Here is a 7151-nt window from a genome sequence, read left to right as displayed (position 1 = left end):
AAATTATTATTTGATCTTTAGGGCTGGAAGTGTGTCATTCTTTGCTGGTCGTTCTTTCTCTTTGTCAGGTTTGTCATCTCTTGGCTTTTTCAGAGAAGATGGAGCAGAAGATGAGGAAGGATTTGAATGATTACCTTGGTAAGAGGAAGAAGTACCTTGGTAATGTTCTCGAAATCTCCTCTGGATTTGTGCTTCGATTGTCATTGCTTTCTTTAGTGTATCTTCAAGGTTTTCATACCCATGGAGGTCAAGAAGATCAATGATGTTTGAGTTCAAGCCGACGACGAATCTTGACACGGTGACCTCTTCTTTTTCGGTTATGTTAGCCCTATTGAGTAAGGACTGCAGCTTCTTGTAGTAGTCTTCAACTGAACTTCTACCTTGTCGAAGTCGGTGTAGTCATAGTTTAACTTCTCGTGTATAATGTGTCGGTATAAATCTCTTCCTCATGGTTTGTTTGATGTCGGTCCAAGAAGTGATTGTTGGAATTTGGAAGTTCTGGATCTTTTTTCTTGTTTGCATCCACCAAGTTCGAGCATATCCTTCGAATTGCATGGTGATGAGGGGAACTTGTTTAGCTTGGGGGTAGTCATGGTATGCGAAGATGAGATCAAATTTTTCTTCCCAATCGATGTACCTTTCCGGATCATTGTCTCCTTTGAAAGAATGGATCATAAACTTTGGTTTTGCAAAGAGTTCGGGTTCTTGGAAACGTGGTTGTTCTCGCCTGGGTACCAAAAGTTCAATATTGTTTGGTCTTGGATTATGGTTTGGTAGATCCAGTTATGGTTCTTGTCGTTCTCTCACGGTATTAGTAAGTTCATCAAATCTTTCAGCTTGAGTCGTGAGTCGTGCAAGTGCGGCTAAGATAGCCGTAAGTGTATTGTTGTTATTGTCGCCCATCCTGAAATCATAACACTCGAAAAAAATTTAAAAGTAAAATAAAATAAAATAAAGAAAATTCAACAAAGCAAGAAACCTCACAAGTAACTCCAAGAAAGTAACACAACGAGAGGCAAGTAAGCCAATCTTGTACTCTTTAAAACTCACTTTACCAAATAGTCTTTCACAGTTCATATCGGAGTTTGATTACTAGCAAAGGCGATAAGAAAAACCTAAAAGTTCTAAGAGGCCAAACAATGGTTAGACTCCAAGAGAACGAGAATGCAAAGAAGGAAGAAGTATGCAAACTCTTTAGTCCTACTAAAACAATGAAGATAATGTGTTAGATAATGCAAAAGAACAATAACAAGGAAAAACAAAAGAATCTAAAGCACTAAGGGTCAAAGAAAAAAAAAAAAAACCAACCCAGAAACCTGAAAACGCTGGATCAATTTGAGCAACGTTTTTGAGGAGATTACCGGTGTCAAAAAATTCTGGAAAAATTCTTGAATGTTTTTTGATGCGTCAAGAAACCACCTGTAAAATTTCATAACCAATTACCTTCAGTAGTAACCAGTAGACTCTGTTGAACGGTGAGTCCGCAAACAATCTATTTTTCTTGATCGCTTTGTTCGAAGGTGTTGTTGATTTCCAAAACTTCTGATATTTTGTTTTAATGATCTTCAATATATGAAGTTTCAATATGGAAATTTTCACCACGAAATTCCTCCTGTAAAATTTTCAAGAAATTCGACAAGATTCTAAACTGAATCTGCCGATGAAACTTGAATGATGTATTTGAAGGCTCAATGAACTCCGATTGGGGTGAAATTTGAGCTAGGGATTAATCTTAGAATGAATATGTTATATGGATAAAATCAGCCCTAAATACCTTCATTGCAACTTTTTGAAATTTTGGCTTTTTTTTTGCATTTTTTTTGCAATTTTTTTTTGCATTTTTTTTTTGAAAAACAAATAGCAAACTAACAAGAAGGATTTAAATATAAATTAAATAAAAAGAACCTGAAATGCTGAATCTTTTGTGAACTAGCTCCGTTGGGGTACCTTGACGGTTTTGTGTGCAAGAACAAGCAAGATTGCTTGTTTCTTTCCAAGAATCGGCCCAAATCTGATACCAATTGATAGGGAAGCGGTGGCGGATTGATGAACGTTTCTCTTATTGAAGAATCAAACCTAGAAAGCTCTAGACTCGATGAAGAACAAAGGTGATGAATATGGGAAGGTGGCGGCAGTCGCTAGGATTGTTTAGGGTTTTTTTTATGTGCTGGAATCAAGACAACACGATTAGAATAAAATAAAAAAAAGATAAATAAATGAAAGATGAAATAAGATAATAAAGAAATCAAAAGATCTCCCTTATGAAGGTGAACGGTAAAGATGATTGATGGTGCGGATGGATTTGTGGAAAAATAGATGGATAAGTGTCCTATCGAGCCCTCCTAGTCGCAATAAAAAGGCAAACACGATAAATGGCTCTAACCAACCCTCCTAGTCGCGATGAAAAGGCAAATTGGAGTGTGAAGATTAATCTCCCTCACAAGAACTTGAAAGAACTCCAGGAGAAGAAGCTTCGAAGGCACAAGGTAATCAACACTTGCAAAAAGGAACTCTCGTTGTATTATTAATCAAAGAAATCTTGATTTACAAAGTAGAATGAAGCCTCCTTTATATAGGGACTGAGTTCTAAAGGTCCTAAATAACTAATGAATAAAATAATAATAAACTAAACATGTCTTAACTCTAATTCCTAATAAAATAATAATAACTAAAGATAATATTTTAACCCAACCTTAATTCCTAATAAAATAATAAATCTAATCCTAAAAGATAATGCATCGTCATATATTAAGTTATATTACAAATAATCAATAAAAATATTGAAAATTCGTAATATTTACAAAATCCCGTATTAATCCCGTATAGGATTTTCTGCATGCACCGTCTTCAGTAAAATGGTCATATCTTGAGTTCCCGATATCAGATTGATACGATTCAAGAACTGTTGGAAAGATAAGAGACAGAAGGTTGTATATCCAGAAGATATGTTGACCAAATAAGATCAGGATCCCATTCAAAAAGTCATCTCAAGTCTGCTACTGTTCTGATCTTCTTTTCCAAAGCTTGGACGAGTGGATCATTTGGAAGAGTTATTACTTCTTCCTTTGATGTGAGCCTTGTGATGCATGTATCACCTATTAGAGAGCATGGTAATTCAAGACAGATTCAAGATTTTGGTCTCAAGGGGCAATCTAAGGAGTCTGGTGAACACTACCCCAATTATAGCTGAAATGAGCACCCATAACCCCCTCGATAACATGAGAGCATTCAGTCGTTCAGAACGATAAAAGAAGGTGATAGCCTCACGAGCGAGAAAAACTCTGAAGGCTTTTCAAGAATCTATCTCAGACCTATACCCTCATTTGGTTAAAGGTTAATATATTACACCAAGATTGGTGAAGGTGTCACCAAAGCCTTATGCCCATTGCTATGATCAAAATAGCTTCTGTAATTTTCACTTGGGGGTATCTGGACATTCAACAGGGAATTATTGGTCACTGTTAAAGGAAATAGAGACACTCGTCGACAAGGGAGTCTTGACACAAGAAATGATCAAGAAATGGGGGCAAATAAGGTTAAAAATCCTGGGCCAAGTACACACCCAACATTAGAGGAGTAATGATGCATAAACAAGTGGAAGTGTTATCTACCACTGTAGTACTTTCTATTTTCAGCATCTTGTTTGAACTTGTTTTTTGTTTCTTTTCTCCGCTTTTGTGCAATAAATAAATGTGTGTTGCTTTTATGGTTATGAGCAAGGAATCAATTTTTAATCTTGAGATTATTGAGTATCAAGTAGATTAAATATTCTTTTAATTTTTCAAGAATTATATATCTTTGGAAAGTGATAAAATTATACCTTCCATCCAATGCCAATTACTTGATCCTTACTAAAACCAAATTTTGACCGTATTATCTGAGACTCTGAAGAAATGTCTCTACCTATTTTTGAGACACCAACTCTAGATGTTTACCTTCTCGGATAGAGTTGGCTGGTTTATGATATTACCCCTTCCACCATATATATGACCTCAAAAGTCACACATTTGACCTTCCAAATACATTGCCATCATAAAAAAAAACCTCAAAAGAACCAAACTTTCAGTTATCCATGAATTTTCCTGCAAGAAGAGATGAGATGAGGCATCATGGACCAACTTATCGAAGATGATTTCAAGTGATTGGGACATACTCAAGGAAGAGGTGATTGATTGAAATAAATATATCATGCATTAATTACATTGTTTTCATGTAAATAAAGTTAATCTTGAATATTCATCCCCTGGAGATACCTCTTTTTACAAAGGTTTCTTCCAAATGCAAGAGGAAAAGGAGGTGCTCGAAGCAATTGAAGTCCTATACTCATTAGGTAAAAAAAAGGAAAAAAAGAAAAAAAAAAGAAAAAGGAAAATTGAATCAAGATGGGTGACTTATTGAGCCTCAAGTTACAAGGTTGATCAAGTAAAAACAAAAAGAGTAAGAAATGCTGAAGATATGAGAAAATGGAAATGAATCCAAAATTTGGCGGTCTAGAGGGATCCAGATGATGGAAAAATCCCCAACAAAGCATATCCAAGTTAAGCAAGGCAAGGTGAAGGCATCGGAATGAATTGATCCTTGTTTGATTACCTTTAAACACTTATTTGGGCCTTTTTATCCATTTCTTTCGTAACCATAAGCCATGGCCTACATTACGTACATGAAAAGTCCATTCTAATCATACATGGATTTCTAAGTGAAAGAGAATATCTTTAGGTTTCATTCCGCCTCTCAAGATTGATTCTTATTTGCAAAAATTAGTTTTTAAAATCTTTAATGCATGATATGAAAAATGATAAAGGGTGTTCAAGATGTAAATTTTTAAATAACATCTTGAAACCAAAGGAGGATTCGAGTTGAAAACCTAAAAAGACAGCTCGAATATTGAATGGTGTAACAAACGACATAAGAGATGATCTTAAGCTCTTAAATGAAGCACCACACATCCTAAAAGACGTTCTTGAGATTCTGGAATCAAGAAGTATCCCTACAAGATGACCATAACAACCATTTCTTCAAGTTAGTGGAAGCTCGAAGCGGCATACTGAACCAACTTGAAAGAACCTACTTTACCAAAATCAACCTACACCTCAAATCAGTCAATAATTTTGACACTTGCCATAGGACTATGATTTTTGAATGATTTAAAAGTGTAGTTGATTTATTTGATATTTATTAAATTCATTGTTTATGATTGATTATATTGTGAACTGAAAGGGGTAATACTTTACAAAATTCTTTCATTCTTCAATAAAGAAAGGTGAAAAAACATTTTCAAACAGGACAGTCTCAAATGAGGAAGGTCCTTGAAGAAATTGTTGTTTATTGTACCTCTGTTGTAGAAAAAGAATGAACGAGGCCAGAATAATGAAGCACTTCACATTTTTGAAGGCAAGTAGTCCAAGAAGCCAGAAAGTCTGAAGAATTGAACTTGTGACACTCTCCTATGACATTATTAGCAGCTCATCAAGAAAGATTATCGTTTATTTCATGCTGAGGACGATAAACATCACAAGGCAGATTGTTTTCCCCAACCATCAATTCATGTTCTCTAGAAGATTACATCATAGAGCCATGAACAAGTCACTACCTACACTCTGGTTATACCGAGATGCTGGCTCAAGTCTTGATACATCATTGTTACTTTTTCTATGCCGATCATTTTCTTTGTCAAGATGATATCCATTATGTCCTTCAGAAGATTGCTGAATTTGAATTTGAGGACTTATGGCACAGAATAAGACATTGGAACAGAATCTACCCTTATAGACCTTTTATATAGGGTAACATTGGTTACAAGATTCCAAAAGTTGAAGATGACCAGTTTTACTGTCAACTAAACCATTTCATGATTCGAAAAGAGTGGGATATATTGGAGCATCAGAAGAGACAGTTGTCGTAGCAGTCATTGCAAGAAAATGCACCAACAAAAATCTTCTAGTTCATCTGATGATGTTATTTCTTCCAAGGTTGTTACGCTGGATGCCACCGACAACAAGGTCGAATTCGACAAATCTACTCATCAATTGCTCCAACCGATCATCATTCAGTTATTGCACATCTGTTTTCAAAGATATGCTAAGACAGTAGAAGGCGACCTCTGCATCACTGATCCCAGAAAAAAAAGACAGGACCTTGATATCACTAGAGAACATGTCTCTAACAGCTCCTCATGTATGGTTTTTAGGGAAACCTAGAAGCATTTCCACCTCATCAGGTTCAAGTGGAACAATTTTATTCTTTCCAACCCATACCAAATTCCATTTTCAATATTCATCAAGAACATAATTCTGGACACTCGAAGGTGGCTCATCGTCATAAGCTTCAAGAGCCTTACAGATTCTTTCTGTCAATTTGGAACTTCATGTACATGTTTGTAAACAGTTCAACTTTGTTCTTGGATCCCAGGAAGGTCACCAGTTTGTTGTCAATGGAAAAGCATCATGTATGGTGCAATGAGAAAGCAGAATAAGAGGAAATCTGTTCTCAATTGGCAGATTATGAACATAGCCCCTTTTTAGTGTAGCATCATGAAAATACTTTGAATCTACAAATTCTGGCTCTACATCGTATAAGTACCGTGACATTTCGGTCCAAACACTAACTGGAGCAAGTGACATGTTCTCGTAGTAGAAATAAGGAGGCCCAATAGCATTTTCTGGGAGTGTTCTTTGATTTATCTGATCTGGTTTGATAGGAACCCCAGAACCAATCATTGGAATTAAAAGATGAACTGCATGATCGTCTTTATTAAGAAGCTTCTTTTCAAGCTTCTTCTGCTTATTCCTTTCCCAAAAATCATAGCTCGAGTTTAGCCTTTTCTTGTAATTAGGATCATTGCATAATGGATTCCTATCTTCTATCAGAAGAAGTGCGTCAGCAGCCTTTGATATTTGAACATCACATATAAAATCTGTTAACTCTACAATTGATGAATTCATACCACATCTCTTCATGGCTATTGAAGCCTCAGCTTCTGAGTACCCTATTTTTGTCAAGTATAACAGTTTATTCTCCTCATCAGAATCAGAATTCAGGATTTCCTCGATATCAGAAGAACTATCAATATCTGTGAAATCATCCTGAAAGATCGCTTCATAATCAGATGAGTAGTTATCAGAATTAACATGTTGCATGGGTGTGGATGTTTC

The 7151-nt window shown here is 35.7% G+C and overlaps 1 pseudogene; it reads right to left on the bottom strand.

Annotated features, from left to right (window-relative positions):
* Positions 1-5990: 5990 nt before the first annotated feature.
* LOC120142822 lies at positions 5991-7151 on the bottom strand (annotated as a pseudogene).

This window comes from Hibiscus syriacus, unplaced genomic scaffold, assembly GCF_006381635.1.
Source record: "Hibiscus syriacus cultivar Baekdansim isolate YM2019G1 unplaced genomic scaffold, ASM638163v2 tig00110831_pilon, whole genome shotgun sequence".
NCBI classification, from domain to species: domain Eukaryota; kingdom Viridiplantae; phylum Streptophyta; class Magnoliopsida; order Malvales; family Malvaceae; genus Hibiscus; species Hibiscus syriacus.
The sequence above is the reverse complement of the archived record's forward strand: the minus strand, read 5'-3'. Positions and strand labels throughout refer to the sequence as shown.